Raw genomic sequence first — 17,405 nt, 5'->3', positions numbered from 1 at the left:
GAAAACAACAGTATTGTCACTGTCCATTGAAAATCACAAATCTTCACTTATGATGATTTACTTTTTACTATCAATAGAATGTTGGGGATAGAACATTCCATAAAATGGGCTACAGATGGAAACGCAGATCAATGATTCCATGTCATCCTCATGCAAGTTTCATGCAGCCCAGTCTTCAAGTGTACTAGGAATCGTTTGAGAAAAAAAAAAGAACCCAGAAGAAAAAATACTTGACTAGTCCTACAGTATATGACTGCCGCTTCGCTAACGCATAAGGCCTAAAGAAGAAAGTACAGTATGGCTGACTCAGACTGTTTTGTGTCTTCAGAACCAGTTGCCACTGTTGTTTTGCCCACTGTAAATGTATTGTAAAGTAGCTTTTGCTCTTTTTGTTTTTCTTTGGTTGGTTTCATTTTGTATTTTTTGACTTGGTTTTCACTATTAGCCTCCAGTTGCCCCTTCTCTTCATCCCCTATTATTGTTGGAATATGTTTTCTTTTTTTCCAACAGACTGAATCATTATTCCCCTGCATAGACCAACGTTACACTGTTGCTTGGTAGCCTATGGGCTATGCTCTGTGTATAATATGTGTTGTTTATTATAAATTGTTTATTGATCACTTTATGATAAGATTCGGGGCAGACTCTATAGTTCGGTGGACTGTGAGTTAGAGACAGGTGAGCCCAAGAAATGTCTACCATTAGTTGGAGCTGCCACTTCGGCAGTCTCCGGGCTTGGGATGAGGGAGGGGTGGGTTTTTGGGCTTTATTTTCTTTTTCTTTTTTCTGCCATACGTTATATTTTCAGTTTTTTCAGTGACAGCGATATCTACTTTGCCTACAAACATAGATAATGACACATAACGCCTATGCAACTCAGGTGCATCGAAGGGGTTACAAGTTGATTAGCTGGAATGTGAGTAGGGTGACCACCTGTCCCGCTTTACGTTGTACTGTACAGCAATTTTACCCTTTGTCCCGCCTCACGCAAATTGAGCATCTGTCCCGCTTTTTCATTCGACCCTGGCCAATTGAAAATAAATACACAGATAGTTCATAGGCGTAGTGTTAACTTATGTCCAATAGTTCAGAGGAAAGCAATGAAATCGGTAGTCGATAGGCTGAGTCGTACGTCAATCAAACTGTTGCCTGGTGCACGAACGCCTCCACAACGTTGGAAAGATCTCAAATTGGAGAGCGCGCTCGGTCAGGTTAAGCAGCCATGGGCAGTGTGGCCACGAAAAAGCGAAGATGCACTTTTAATAGCGAATGGGATAGCGAGAGCGAGCATTTTGCATTTGCGTTTTTCTCTGGGGCATGGTTAAGAATACCATGTGAAGCGACATGGTGCAAGTGAGTCCTACAGAACTGGAAAATCACTCCGAGAGCGAAGACCTAGGCCAAGCGAAAACATAAACGCCTCCTGGATTACTCCCATTTGATCGTTTATTCCGTGGGTTATTTCAGACCATTCCTGAACATTCTATCCATAACTTTTTGAGTTATCTTGTGAACCAACAGACAACGAACAGAAAGACAAACAAGCCCCGATGTAAAGTGACGAGCTTCTATCATGACGTACATCACACACACACACACACACACACACACACACACACACACACACACACACACACACACACACACACACACACACACACACACACACACACACACACACACAGACACATGCATGTTGCTCTACCGACTGCATAACAAGTTAGTAATTGTTCCAGATTCTGAAATAGCTAAGTAATTGTTCCAGATTCTGAAATAGCTAAGTAATGTAGCTGTTCTCATCAAAAAAGATTCTGATTTACCTTATATGCACTGAAATAGTTCAACTTTCTATAGGCAAGCCCTTAACATTTTGCACTATATAGACTAGGTCTTATATAGCCTAGGTTAGGCCTAATATTTTTTTTGTGTCTTGTATTTTCAGGTGAATTTGATTCACTGAGAGAGCATTCTTTTAGCTGCATAATGCCTGGTCCTTTGGACAGTTGACTATTTTGGTAGTCCCAATAAAGATGAGATATTGCAAAATTAGTGTTTTGTCTTTTAGTGTCTTAATATTTTGGTCAGTAGGTTTAACAAATGTTGCTTAGTAAATTAGATAGACAATATATCTTACGTTTAAAGTTATTACGTCTGTCCCACATTGTCCCACTTTACCATGCTACTTGTCCCACATTTTGTCTGACTGGAGGTGGTCACCCTAAATGTGAGGGGCCTTGGTCATATTATGAAGCGTGTTAAGTATTTGCTCATTTGAAATCTCTGTCTGCAGACATCATGTTTCTCCAGGAAACACACACAAAGCACACTGCTAAAGGGAAACTTAAGGTCAGTTGGGTGGACCAATTATATGAAGCAAATTTCACTTCTAAAGCGAGGGGGGTGGCAATTCTAATTAGGAAAAATATCCCTTTTATCAAGTCTTCTACAATTAGTGACCCCAATGGCAGGTTCCTAATAGTGGCGGGTACCTTGAACTCTGTCCCAAACAGTTAATTTATATGCGCCTAATTTTGGGGGGGGGGGGGGGGGACTTTAATTGTGTGCTTGATCCCCTTCTAGACAAGCAATCCTCCAAATCCCTTCAAAAATTGAACTCTTGCACTCGCCTAAACACTCTGTCTGATAACCTCAACCTAGTTGATGTATGGAGGCTCAAATATCCAACTGCAAGAGACTATTCCTTTTTTTCTCCAGTGCACGTCATACTCCCGCACTGAAAATAGGGGAGGTTGCTGGTCGTTAGGGTTGGGTATCGTTTGAATTTGAACGATTCCGATTCCGATTTCGATTCCAGTTCCTAGCGATTCTCGATTCTGATTCTAGTAAAAGGCAGAGTCAAAAAATGTTGGATATTTTAAATGAGCTAGCTAACCAACGGTCTTTCTGAATGACATTTACTATACATTTCTCACAGGGCTGTTTTCAACTACAATATAAATCGTCTTTTTGTTGCCTCAGCTCGGTTATGCAAACACCTTCTTCGTTGGTTGGTGTTGGCTTCTTCTTCCGGTTGGCGGACTGGGAATCGATACTAGGAATTGAAATTTAAACTTTTGAACGATTCCGGGAGAATTGGAAAGCTAGTCCCGGTTCCCATCGATTCTCGATACCCAACCCTACTGGTCGTACTCAATGGCGCTTTGATCCCACACTACTTTCCGATGAACAGTTCGCTGACTTTCTCCAAGAACATATCTCCCACTTTATCACAGATAATGATACAGGTGATGTCAATGACTCCACCTTGTGGGAAGCACTGAAGGCTGTCATCAGGGGACACATCATAGCCTATGGGTGTTTCTCAAAGTCAAGGATTGGTCCTTCCAAGCCACTTTTTCAAGGACGTTACATCATCAAATCTCGTCAAGCACTGTTCCAAAGTCAAGGACGCTTTCAAATTCTAGCAAGTACTGAGTCCTTCGTTCTGAGAATTTCTGAGAATTTTGGAGGATGCATCGATGGATCCTTGGAGTGAAGAAATAACCCACAATTCTTTGCGTATGAACAATTAGAAACGGTGCGGTTTAAAAAAAAAAAAGAGGGAGAGGGAGATGGAAAGTAGATGCCAAGAAGCAGTGCGTGTTAATGTAGGCTAAATATGATTAGTTATTGTGCATATTCATCATAAATGCATATGTCAATGTGCATGAATAAGTTGTGATAGACTTATTAATTTATCTGCGAACTTTGTAGAAGTTTAACATTATCGTTGCTGTTGCCAATTACCGGTATAACTTTCCATTGACACTAACATAATTATAAACTACGGATTGTGATATGTGAAGACCAAGTCGAATGTGGAAATACTGTAGGCTACTCCAAAACGTTTATTTAGAGGAAAGTGCAGCTGCAGTTGTCGGAACTCCTGTAAAAAAAGCACAATTTCCACGGTTCTAATTAAGCGCGCAGCCGGAACCGTGCACAATTGACGTGCACTTCCACACTCGCTAGGCTGTTCCACTGCATGTGATCTTGACGGCTGGAGAGGGTACTGGGAAGGTGTGTAGCCTTATCTCTCTAGCACCCGACTCGAAAGAAAGCATTCTATCAAGGACGAGCTCTTGACTTTGAGAAACACCCTATGTCTCCAGGAAAAGGAAGGCGGAAGGTAGTAGACCAAAAGACATAGAGCGAGACCCATCTGTCCAAGAAGATTTGTATAATAAAACCCCTAAAAATGCCACTCTTGAGACAATTACAAGCTTAAAATACGAATACAATACCATCCTCTCTCAAAGAGTTGGCTCACTACTCGCTACAACACAACAAAAATACTTTGAGCTGGGCGACAAGCCCCAGTCTTCTTGCAAGGCAGCTCCAACATGCACAGGCTACCCGCGCCATTCACAAAATAAGAGACAGTCATGGTCACCTCACCACAGATCCAGGCAAGATAAACAAGGCCTTTGCTTCAGACATGTACAAGTCTAGGGTCAGTTCTATCGACTCCCAGGAAATGAATAATTTTCTAGAGAATAGCCAGCTGCCCAAATTAGATGAAGCTGCAGCTGAAGCAATGGATGCTGCCATAGCTTTGGAAGAGATACAAGCGGCTATCACTCAATTTCCTAACAATTAAGCCCCTGGCCCGGATGGGTTCACCATTGAACTTTATAAAAAATACTCTTCCAACCTAGCCCCTTTGCTACTCCGCATGTTTACCCATTCTAAAGATACTACTAAATTGCCACCCTCACTTTACAATGCCAACATTGCTGTTATCCTTAATAAAGACAGAGATCCTTTGGAAATGGCATCATACCGCCCAATATCCCTCCTCCAGATGGAAACAAAAATACTCAGCAAAGTCCTGGATAACAGGCTCTGCAAATACATAGCTAGTTTGATACACCCTGACCAGACTGGCTTTGTCCCTGGTAGACATATACATTTCAATCTAAGACGTCTATTCAACGTTATGTATCAGAAACAGAACGAGGAGTCTGTGGTAATTGCCTTAGACGCCGAAAAGGCATTTGACTATATTGAATGGAGGTACATGTTGACCTCCCTGAAATATTTTGGTTTTGGGCAGGAGTTTATTCAATGGATTGAAGTAATTTATAATCACCCTCAAGCTTCAAATATTACTAATGGTGACATTTCACAATCGTTCCGTCTCCACAGGGGTGTCGGCCAGGGCTGTTCCTGTTCACCCTATCTGTTCAATCTAGCCATCGAGGCCCTAGCCTGCCAAATTAGACTGAATCAGGAGATAGCCCCAATTACAATGCATGGCGTAGAGAATAAGATTTCACTTTTTGCAGATGACATTACTCTATTCTTGTCACACCCCAAATCCTCCATCCCACCTTTATTACAGGTATTTAATATACATTGATACCTTTGGCAGTTTCTCTGGCTACAGGATCAATTGGAGTAAGAGTGAACTTATGCCCATATCAGACAGGGTTGACCATAACTTTTTACGCACAACTACATTTAAAGTTACGAGACCAATTCAAAACCTTGGGTATCATTGCGACACGGGAGCATGGAAAACTCCTCTCCAGTAATTGGGAATCTAAACTGCAACAATTGAAACAGAACATTCAATTTTGGAACACATTGCCCATCTCCATGGTCGGTCGCATTAACGCCATAAAAATGGTTGTCTTCCTAGATTCCTATACATTTTCCAAAATATCCCTGTGTTTATCCCCCTTTAATACTTTAAACAGTTAGACTCCACCATATCCTCCTTCATATGGTACAATAAACTAGCTAGAATATCCAAAAAAACACCTGATTAAGCGTAAGGCAGAGGAAGGCTTTGGTTTGCCTCACTTTAAGCTTTACTACTGGGCAGCCAACATGAATGTACTACTGTACTGGCGCAATAGTTTGTCGACGGCCCACCATAATCAAGAGGGTATACCCTCATGGCTTCAGATAGAAATATCTTCATGTGGTGCCACCTCCCTCCCAGCACTCCTTAATAATCCTGCAAAAATAAGGACACCCCTTTACATAAAAAATCCCATTATTCTTCACTCTCTAAGAATTTGGAAACAAATCCAACTATTTCTTGATCTGCCTAAAGTCTACAGAGACAGTCCAATCTGTCACAATCATGCTTTCTCCCCGGCTTTAATGGATACAGTCTTTTCCATGTGGAAAGCTAAAAATATTGTTTTTTTACAGGACCTGTATTTTGAAGGAAACCTGGTTTCATTTCAAAACCTACAACAGACATATGACTCCTCCAAATTAGGCATTATATCAGGACTCATATACCACACTATGAACAGATGCCTAAACACGACACACTGGACAGCCTTAGACGCCTTATACCAGGAAGCAGAGGCACGGTTTCTTCTCTGTATAGTATTCTAATGGCCCATGAAGTAGTGTCTACCGAAAAGCTGAAGAATGATTGGGAGCAGGAACTTAAAATGGAACTCAATTACTCTAAAGTCAGGCTCCATGGCATTTACCCTAACGTTTCTCCTTTATGTGATAGATGTAGACAACAACCAGGGACTCTTACACATCAGTTTTGGTCTTGCACCAAGTTAACTTTATTCTGGTACCTTATATTTGAATACATCTCAAAGGCCTTTTATCAATGTATTTCACCAGACCCACTCCTTGCCATCTTTGGTTCAGTGGTGTATACCCCCAACCTCACAAGTTATGTGGGGCAGGCCATATCCCGCACTCTGCACTCTGTTAGCCAGACGCCTCTTCCAGCCAGTGGAAGTCAGAGACTAGCCCTCAGTTCCAGCAATGGCTTAGAGAGCTAGGTAATGCACATGGAGAAGTTGCGCTATAAGACCACTAATAAAGAAAGTTTATTATAAATCTTCCAAAAGATATGCTGATGTTGGAGTGTTTCGATTCCCAGCGCTTGGAGGCATTTTAAAAGCAACTACTGTATAGCCAATGCACTACCCCTGTATGAGCAGCTTAATTCAGCGTGTCTGCAGGTTTTAACAAGTGCAATTTTAGACTTTTTTAGACCTTTTTTAGACCATCATATTCATGGGTTAAATTTAAGACCATCACGAAGTATTAAAAAAAAGAAATAACAAGCCAGATTGCGGTCAATTGACATCCCGTCATCATCCTGCATCCCACGACGACAGCAGGGGGTCAAAATTAACTTTTTGGCTTACCAGCCAATGTGGCTGGTAACTGGAAAAAGTTACCGGCCAAGCAGATTTTTTACCAGCCAAAATTAAAAAACTAATTTTAAAGCTATTGTTAAGTACTAATGATATAGTACCTTTAACTATTGCTTGTTTTCATGTCATTATACACTATATTTGGAAAAGATTTAACAAAGACCTTTTTTTTTACTTTCCAGTCATTATTACACTAACCATTTTTATACCTGCAGCATTTTTTAATACCTTAAATTTCATGGTAACACTTTACTTGACGGGTTCATTCATAACACATTCATAACAGCTGTCATGAACTGCACATGAAGCATTCATGACTGTGTCACGAAACATGACTCAACATTCATACCAACACTTTCATGAATGTGGAAGACAAAACGACGAAAACTTGTCAAAATAAAAGTCCAACAATCTAGTAATCCATATACAGGGTATTATGAATCCTCTCCAGCATTTGTATACATCTCATGAATATTTTATGAAGTCTACTTCAAATGTCACTTTACTATACGAGTTGTGAAGTATTCATCATACTGGGAAGTGAACTTCTGACCATCTGTGGATCTCTGAATGGTTTGACATTCCTGTTTTATATCTATACAGTCATTGGTGTATACAATTATGCATTCTTCAGAGGTTACTATCATAAAATAAACAAACAGACAAACAAAAAACTAAATTCTCCTGGACACTGGACTTCCCCGTTGACTAAGATGTGACATGATCAGGTTGGCTAAAACAAAAAAGACAGCAATGCTGTTTTGCGGACTTTTATTCTGATACGTTTTTGACGTTTTGTCTTCCACATTCATGAAAGGGTTGGTATGAATGTTGAGTCATGTTTCATGAAACAGTCATGAATGCTTCATATGCAGTTCATGACAGCTGTTATGAATGTGTTATGAATGAACCCGTCAAGTAAAGTGTTACCAATTTCATTTACGTGTATCTCATTCATGCTTTTTCAATCATAAGGATGAAAGAACTGAACATATGAGGCAAAGTAATAAAATAAAATAAATTCATGTGTCTGTTGTTCATCCACTATGCCCTCCATGAAGTCTGGCCTTTTCATTCGAACACCCTATCACGTAACTCTCAGCAGGATATAGTTTTCCGCCTCACTTATTGATACAATGTTTAATTCTGGCTCTATCACTCAGCCTATCACTGACACAGAAGTTGCGCGATCGCTGTCTGTTTTATTTACTTTAATTTTGCGTCATATATCACGCCAGTCAAGGCGTCAATAATTTAATAGGCTACAGAACGGAAAATGGCAGGGGTGGACAGGATTAGCTGACAAATCTGTGATGCTCGCTTGTAGTTCTTGAAGCTACAAGCTCAACTAACTCTGCAGTTTTCGAGCGGCCGGATCAGACCGCTGTCTAGCATTCACTGCCACTGGACAGAGCAGCCACTCTTTAAAAGCACGCGGCTGCCTGCGAGCTAGCAGCCGCTGCCGCGGGAGAGAGACGGTGAGCCAAGGAGGGGCTAGTGGCAATCCAGTGTTTCCCACACATAGACTAATTTGTGGCGGTGTGCCACAGATTCAGCACCGGCCGCCACATATTGCGTTTCGTTATTCTTTTTTATTTATTTATTAATTTTTTAACGCTATTGAAAAACACGCAGCATTCGTTAAACTGAATTTCCTTTCCCTGCTCTCCCTCTCTGTCAATCACGCATCTGTCTCTCATACACACAAACACACGCACACACACAGCCCCTCCCTTCCGTGCACACCGCGTCTGTCTCCATGAAAACCAACGATATCATCCCTGGAAGCGTGGTCGCACTGATGCACATGCCGCTGCTCGAGTGAAGCATAAAGTTCTTCCGCAACTTTTGAAGACTATGCGTGCAACTTTTCCAAACAGTAGAAGTAAACTCACTCTCCTTGGCCCGCTCTCGTGCGCGCTCAATGGACACCCGCCCTCGACATGCACATTTAATCTAAATAAAACATTCACAATCGTGAACGCAATGACGCACAGTAGACGACTAGCTAAATTACTGTTAGATCCGTTTAGCATCATTAGTAGGCTATGCTGCAGACATTTGATTAAAACTCTTGCATTCAAGTTGACTGACCATCTCAATACCAATGTTTTTCCAACTCCAAGACTTAACCCTTTAGGCGCCAAAGTCGCCACATTGCGACATCACGCATTACTGAATAAAACAGCGGTTTTCTCCGAGTAGAGTGCTAAATCTCATATATACTCCCCACCACTAGTTGGCAGACATCCCATACTTCGACCCGAGAGCACAATGACGTCATGTTTCAATGCAAAATGTTCGAGGAAATCCCACTCAAACTTGTGGATGAGAAACCGGAGATAGTTAGCCACGGAGCTAGTTAGCTGAAGCGGTATTACTGGATTTAGCACGATTTTAAACGAGATGACAAGCAAAAAGTTTACATGTACTGACGTGATAGGTCTCCTTTTCGCTGATTCTGAAGGAGAAAATCTGACTTTGGGAGATGACGGTCGGTCGTTTAGCAAGCCTGATAGCCACTTGTAATTTACTAGGCAAAGACAACCTGTGGAGATGCTGGGCAAAGCGAGGAAAATGCTCAAACACAAACACAGACACACACACATACACACACGACCCTTTGCCCAACATAGATGAGAGTATTCATGGATGTGTTAGACGTGCAGGAGTGGTGAGAATAGCGCAGGGACCAGTGTTAGTGTTCACTCGTTCTAAGCCTCCATGCGCGGCCGTGTTTACTAAGCACAGTACACACACGAGTTCATCTCTGCTCCCAGCTCTAGTGCTGATCACATGGGAGACGTGGGCAAAGTGTTTCGCTTATTCTGAAGGAGAATATTTGACTTTGGGAGATGACGGTCGGTCGTTTAGCAAGCCTGATAGCCACGTTGCGTCTTTGCCTAGTATCTCAAGACGCAGCGTGGAGATGCTTGGCCAAGCGAGGAAAATGCACAAGCACAAACACAGACACACACACACACACACACGACCCTTTGCCCAACATAGATGAGAGTATTCATGGATGTGTTAGACGTGGCAGGAGTGGTGAGAATAGCGCAGGGACCCGCGTTAGTGTTCACTCGTTTTACCACACCGGCCACAGTGCCTCCATGCGCGGCAGTGTTTACGAAGCACAACACACACGAGTTCATCTCCGCTCCCAGCTCTAGTGGTGATCACAGGGGGAGACGTGGGCGAAGTGTTTCGCCGATTCTGATTGTGAAGGAGAATATCTGCATTCGGGAGATGACGGTCGGTCGTTTAGCAAGCCTGATAGCCACGTTGCGCAACGTGGAGATGGTAGGCAACGCGAGGCAAATGCACAAGCACAAACACAGACATAGACGCACAAACACACACACACACACGACTTTTTGCCCAACATAGATGAGAGTATTCATGGATGTGTTAGACGAGGCAGGAGTGGTGAGAATAGCGCAGGGACCAGCGTTAGTGTTCACTCGTTTTACCACGCCGGTCACAGTGCCTCCGTGCCCGGCAGTGTTTACCAAAGCACAATACACACACGAGTTCATCTCTGCTCCCAGAGTCTTTCAACCCGTTGCTAAATGTAAGCAGAGGCAGAGGCAGTGCCTCTGCCACCGCGGTCGCGGTGTCAATTCATGGGTTTCATCAGGTCCCTTTCCACAGGTGTATAAAATCAAGCATTGATTATCAATGCAGATTGCATGGTGCTTGATTACTACACCTGTGGAAAGGGACCTGATGAAACCCATGAATAGGAGAGGTGGGCGTGGGAGAGGCTTGATGTGTATGTCTAAGTGTAAGTGATGTGTAGGAACAAATTTGAAATCATTCTGTCTTTTTTCCACTTTGCCTATAATGATGACTCTGTCGAGAGGGGCCAGCCAGGTTATGATAGGCTGTTCAAGGTGCGCCCAATCATTGACCTGTTTTACTGTTTACATGAGTTTTGCAGTTTGGCAATAGTTCTGAGGGCACCTCAATATTGCTCTTATTGTCTCTGTGCTTTGCTTTGCAATTACATGTTGCACACTCTATACTACAAATGTTTATGTGGATAGATGGACACTGATTAGGCGTCTGCAGCTAAAAAAACAGTTACTGTTATTATTATTATCATATTATAATGATTATAATGATAATAATAGTGAAGAAGAGAAGAAAAAATAAAATAAAAATGTCCTCCAATAGATGGGGTGGTGGTGGAGAGAGAGAGAGAAAAAAGACTTCTTTTTCCGTTTTTGTGTTTGAGTGTTGTAGTATAGTAATAGTTCTAGTTTACCACTGTTGGCTTACAATTTACTTTTTCCTGTTCATTTCATATGTGGACAGCATAACAAATAGATGGAGAGGTTGAATTTGATGAAATAAGTTCAACTCTCTTTCAAAATATCAGGTATTTCCTGAAAATTACAAAATCCAATATGGCCGCCGCCATATGACGTCACAATATGCAAATTAGATGAGCATTTATTCTCAACATAAACTTTAGGTCATTCTTAATATTTGTCTCATTTACACTTTTTCTCCATCTCTAACCACTATCCAGCCAGAGCATTCTGAAATTTAGATATCAAAATCTAGTATTTTTCAAAATAAAACCCGGCGCCCAAAGGGTTAAAGGGGCCTGTCCCAAGGAGAAAAAGTATTAGCTTGCCTGAACAGAAACTGAACAGTCCAACCAGTAGAGTATGATCAACTTAGCCTGCTACTTTGTTTACAATATTTTGAGGCTTCAACCAGACAGCTGAATTTAAGAGGTGGAGTTATAATATGAATAGTAGGCCTAGGCCATAATCTGCATAAAGATTGCTGTTATGAATGTCAGAAATGTCAGTACACACACCAAAGTGGCGGATTACTTGTCATAATTCACTTGCCAGAACAGAAATCTACACACGCTTGGCGGGTAGGCAACTAATTTTGAGCCCTGACAGCACATTTCTGTTTCACATCTGTAGTTTTATTATTACGTTCCACTAACAGCAACATGTCATGTAGAACTACACAGACCATAACTGCCACCATAACAGAAAAAGAAAACAACAGAACGGCGTGGAAAAGGAAGTAAAACAAAACAAAAAACATTAATCCTTTGTCGATATTTTGCATTGAAACGTAGGTCTTAAATTACTCAAACTCAATTTTAGACTTACAGCGCAAAATATCTCTATATTTTAGACTTTTTTAGGCCTAAAATTGAAAATGTGTAATTTTAGACTTTTTAAGACCCCGCGGACACCCTGTTAATTAACGGTACCGTACGCCGGAGATGGTTAGCCTATTTGACAGCTCAGGAATATGGCAGAGGTATGTTTGTAACCTGCATATTTATAGTTTTGCAAGCTAACATTTAGCGTGATCTTCATATTCGTTGTGATACTATATTGGCCTCATGCATATGAAAAGATAATGTCATGTCATTATGCTGTAAGGAACACACCGTGAAACAAAGTTTTCACATTACAACTTTGCTATATAACATTTCAAATAGATCCCAGTTAGCGCATTAAAAAGGTTATTGTTGTGTAAAGTAGGCTATACTGTTGCTGTTGTTTCTTAGCCATTTGTGTAGTTAATGCTAGATTTTGACAAGAGCTCGTGATATAGAGATTGAGAACGTGACGTAAAACGCAACGCATTTTGGGAATAGGTGGCCCAAAACTAAGTTGTTTTACTGACGTGCGGGAACAACGAAGTGCAGTTGTCGAAATGCCGTTTACCTGCTGTTTTATAAAATTCAATAGAGTAACATGAAGCTTATCTTGTATAGTTTTCCAGCGTGGAAAAATAATAGTATACGTCATGTTTCAGAGGTGACAAAAAGGCGAGGAATGGCTTTGGATAGCAGCACTAAGGAAGCGCGAGATTATGTTCTGTTTTTCACACAATTTTTTCACGCTTAGTTGTCATTATTATCATGCCAGATCATAGACCCAGAACACTAGTTTACATGGGCTGGCATCAGGCGAGCCAAACTTACCCATAATTCTTTATGTTTTGATGACTTTGGTCACATGTCTTAGCGATCTCTATTGCTTTAAAGTAACCTACTTGGCATGGGCTCACGTGAGCTCTCAAACACTGTCCAACCTGTGTGGTGCATCCCCCTGCTTTAGGCATAGTGTTTATGTTGGCTAACTGTATCTGGATGTGGTGCTATCAGAGCAAGACGTTAGATATGGCGCATGACGTGCAGTGATGCATCGTATAATTGTTTTCTTTTCAAAAACGCCATTTAAATGAAGCACCGAAAGTTGTTATTCGGTGTGGTTACTACCGTTTGCGTCGGACCCGGTGCCATACTAGAACCGTGTTTCAGTGCCTGTGACGGTTCGCATACCCACCCTCACAGTAGCGGTAGCTACCTTTGTAATACACACAAACTGAGTGTTCTCGTTACCTGTGTGTGCGTGTTTGTCTGACGTATCTATGTTTTCAGTTCATCCCCATACTGTTCTAAAACTATTTGTTAACATTGTCATTCATCATATACCCCTGCCGTAATCCCGTAGCTGTTTTAATTAGTCAACATTACCATCAAACACGACAGTGATTTATTACACGCTAGCAAACACTATAATTACAACGCTACCCGTTAACAACCATTAACCATCCACTTCACATATTCAGTTGAAATAATCACGCAACAAAAATGTGACCATTCAAAGCGAAATCAGTCGTTTTGCGCACAACGTTATTTTGAGAAAATCAGCAATAACAAACTTCCGGGTTAAAACGTTGAATTTTACGTTTTCGCATAATTCGACTGTATACAGTCTACAGTTTCATATCGTGAACGCATTTCACGGAAAAACATACATTTTGACTGTTAAAACCGGCGAAGATTCAACACATTTGCCGTCATTCCCGTTGTGCACGCGCCGCTTAAAATGGTGATTTCTCCTCTTCTGGCATATCGTGACAGGAGAACCATGTCAACTTTGGATGCTGTTATCTTAGCGATAGTTTGTCTAATACCCTCGATATACATATCGTTGGAAAGCTTAGTTTATGGCCGTTCGCGTGAGCACAATAACTTAATTTAATAAATTTCACCGAAACGACTGGTTCCGCTTTACAGGGTCACAAATGTATTTGTCTGTCCGTTTATTTAGCTTAATAGATATATGTGTTATCATAGCGTTTGTCTTACCGGAGTTTCGTCAATTTAGTATTTTTGCTGTTTTTATGTATTTTGGTTATGCCAAAATAAGCAAGGGACTAAGCTATAATGCATACTAGCAGGGTTTCCCGCAGCGCTTTCCTGCTAAGGCGGCCGCCTTAACAACACAGGGCTGCCGCCTTAACTAGCGTCTTCAATAAATAAATAAATAAACATATTATGTATAGTGATATTCGCCGTATTACTCTGTCATGTTTTCTCCCTGTCATTCCAAACCGTAGCCGCTAGTCTCCCTTCTCTGTAGAACGCATAAAAAAAAGAAACTTTTTCAAATCGAGTTGGCCTATGCGCACAGGCGACGCGCTCATTCACCATAGTATTTGATATCAGGTGCCACTGCTACGCATATCTCAGAGTGACTGCGAACACAAATAGCCTAAACCTAGCTAGATTTGACGACTCTCACAGGAATGGTTCTCCGTTGAATCTACCAAATGTGTGGGATGAGCGGCATAACACTTTTGAGCGCTTTTTTTTTTTTTTTTTTTTTTCACTCGTCTACTATGAATGCATAGCCCACTGCATCTTGTAATTTGTTGTGACAAACACTTGTGCCATCTAGCCTACAGCTAACAACAACGTGTGACGGCTATTCATTCACGTGTTGTAAAATACTGAAATTGTCTGAGGTTTACACAGGCTAGTTTAAACTTTAAACTGTAGCCTCTTGTCTCCCGTGCCAGTTTCATTCATCCCGACCGGGCGGGACGCACGTTTGTAGAAATAATTCCTGAATGTTTTTGTTCAGAGCTGAACATGCAACTGTATTTGACAGATGACAGATTTGGATGCTAGTGACAAAATATTAGCGTTCAATGCGGTACGATCTCGCTAATTATGTTTTAAAAAGCATTAAAAACGTTCCGGCTCTATATGAGCAACAGGCACGCACAATATACAGCTTCATTCAAAGAATTGCAGCTTTAGGCTACTAAATCACAATTCACTAACTTTACCATACAGTCGCAATCAGTTACAGCTTCATCTTTATTTCATGGTATATTCTAAAATATCCACCATTACAAATATTCTTGGTTTTAATAGAATATTATAATATTGACTGGCTTTAAAATATATCCTATGGGGCTATGCTGAGCAGTGCAAAGGTTTTGAAAGATACAAAAGGCCCTGTATTGGAGTTGTAAACTTACACTTTTAAGGTATAATATTGTCTAAATTGTGTTAATGATGTTTAATTGGTTGCTGATACAATTAAATCTGATACAATGAATGTGAAATCCAGGTATATTGCGGTCATTAGTGTCAAAATTCAACATTTTCAACATTAATGAAATGCTGACAGCCTACTAATTTTTTACTTCAGCTGACCTCCTTGTCTTAAAGTAAATCAGAAAAGAAGTTATTTAGACAAGTTTGTGCTAGACTGCTTCTGTAGCCAACAATCCCCTCTCTACCCTTTGGGAATTGAACTGTTATATGATCCTTGGTGATGTAAATGATGAAAACCCCTTTCTTTGGTTGGTCTTGATGCGGCCTTGACTCCTTTAAGACTCGGTCTCGACTCAGACTTGCTTCCTAAAAGACTCGGTCGTTGTTACTCAGTCTCGGCAGTCTCACCCAGCCCCCCCCATCTTACAATACCTCCTGTGTCCTCCTGAGTGTACCAACTTGGCTCCAGACCGCACTCCTACATCTACCCTAAACAGTGCCCAACCCTAGTTATTTGTCAATAATACATCAAGGCTCAAACATTTTGCTTTGTTAGCTTGCAATTGGTAGGCTATAAAAGAGGTATTTGCCAAGAGGTACCCGCCCGAATCATGCCATCCCAGTCTTGCTGCAAGTGCAGACTTGCATCGGCTTTCTTGCCACTGGCTGAATCGTGTTAGGAGGTGTAACTCCTTCATCACCAAACTACATCAACTTTCCTTACACGGTGAACAGGCAAATAAAAACGCAGCAAAGTCTAATTTCCCAAATGTGAGCCGTGCTATTGACTGCAATCATATTGCTATAAGAGCACCGAGTGAAAATAAATGTGCCTTTGTTAACAGGAAGCCTTTTCACTCCCTTAATGTCCAAGTTATATATGTGACACGTTGCTCACAAATGTTGTCGCCCGGTGGCCTGATTCATATTGAGACATACTGTAGCAGCGTTGGGCGCAGACTGAATGCTGGAGCTGCACGTGTGCGATGGTGGCTTCTACTGTAGGTGCGGGCGAATCTGGTTTAAATCCTGTGTGTAAATCCTAAAATAATTTGTAAAAATGTTTCAACCATTTCTAAACATTCAACCCTTCACTCATTCAAGTTATGTTGTAGGTGACAGTGGATGTCCGTTGAAACGGTGGCTGCTCACGCCATTTATGAACCCACAAACAGTCAATGAAGTTGCGTTTTTTGTCTTTCCTGCTGTTTTTGGCATGTTGTCCAGACATCAATATTCATTAAGGGCGTTTCGCTGAATATTTATAGGCAATTATGGGTGTGTCTTGAGGTACGCACACGTGCCGCAAATGTAGAGTAGAGCTTGATTTATGAAGGGAAATTGGCGTGGAACGTGCGTGTACGTGTTTTATATAAACTCCACAGAAAAACAGTGTGAGTCAAAGAGGAAAATGCACCAGTGTGGACCTTGGAATCTGGACGATCTGGGGAGGTTTTGTAAAGATGAATGGTCTTAAATCCCTTACTTTGTATTCTACGTCTTTATGGGGTGTCAGAGAAGAATATTACAAGCTGTTTTATTGACAAAGGGAGGTTTAAGGAGGTATTACAAGTAGGGGTGTTTTTGTTAAAAATATCTATTTCTTTATCAGATTTTCCTTTTTCTCAAAATAACTTGCTTCCTTTCAATGTTGGATTTTTTCCTCATTTTGTTTCATTGAAAAAATTACAATAAATCACCAACAGATTATTTTCTATACCAGGGTATATTAGGGTGGCAATAATTCTAGAGCAGGGCTCTTCAATTAGCGGCCCGCGGGCCGGATCCGGCCCCCGAGATACTTTGTAGTGGCCCTTGAAGTGTTAGCTGATGTTATTATGAGCAAATCCTTATGATCGGTAGAGACGTAAATAGCTGGTGGAAAACACGATAATGGAGGTGCAGTGATAGGC

General features: G+C 41.2%; 1 protein-coding gene across 1 annotated transcript in view; it reads right to left on the bottom strand.

Annotated features, from left to right (window-relative positions):
• Positions 1–17,405, bottom strand: part of hfm1 (helicase for meiosis 1) — a 276,877-nt gene that overhangs the window by 211,640 nt on the left and 47,832 nt on the right. The gene's annotated exons all lie outside the window — the stretch shown is intronic.

Source organism: Sardina pilchardus, chromosome 2 (assembly GCF_963854185.1).
Source record: "Sardina pilchardus chromosome 2, fSarPil1.1, whole genome shotgun sequence".
Taxonomy (NCBI): Eukaryota; Metazoa; Chordata; class Actinopteri; order Clupeiformes; family Clupeidae; genus Sardina; species Sardina pilchardus.
Note: the sequence above shows the minus strand (reverse complement) of the source record. Positions and strands in the feature narration are given on the sequence as shown.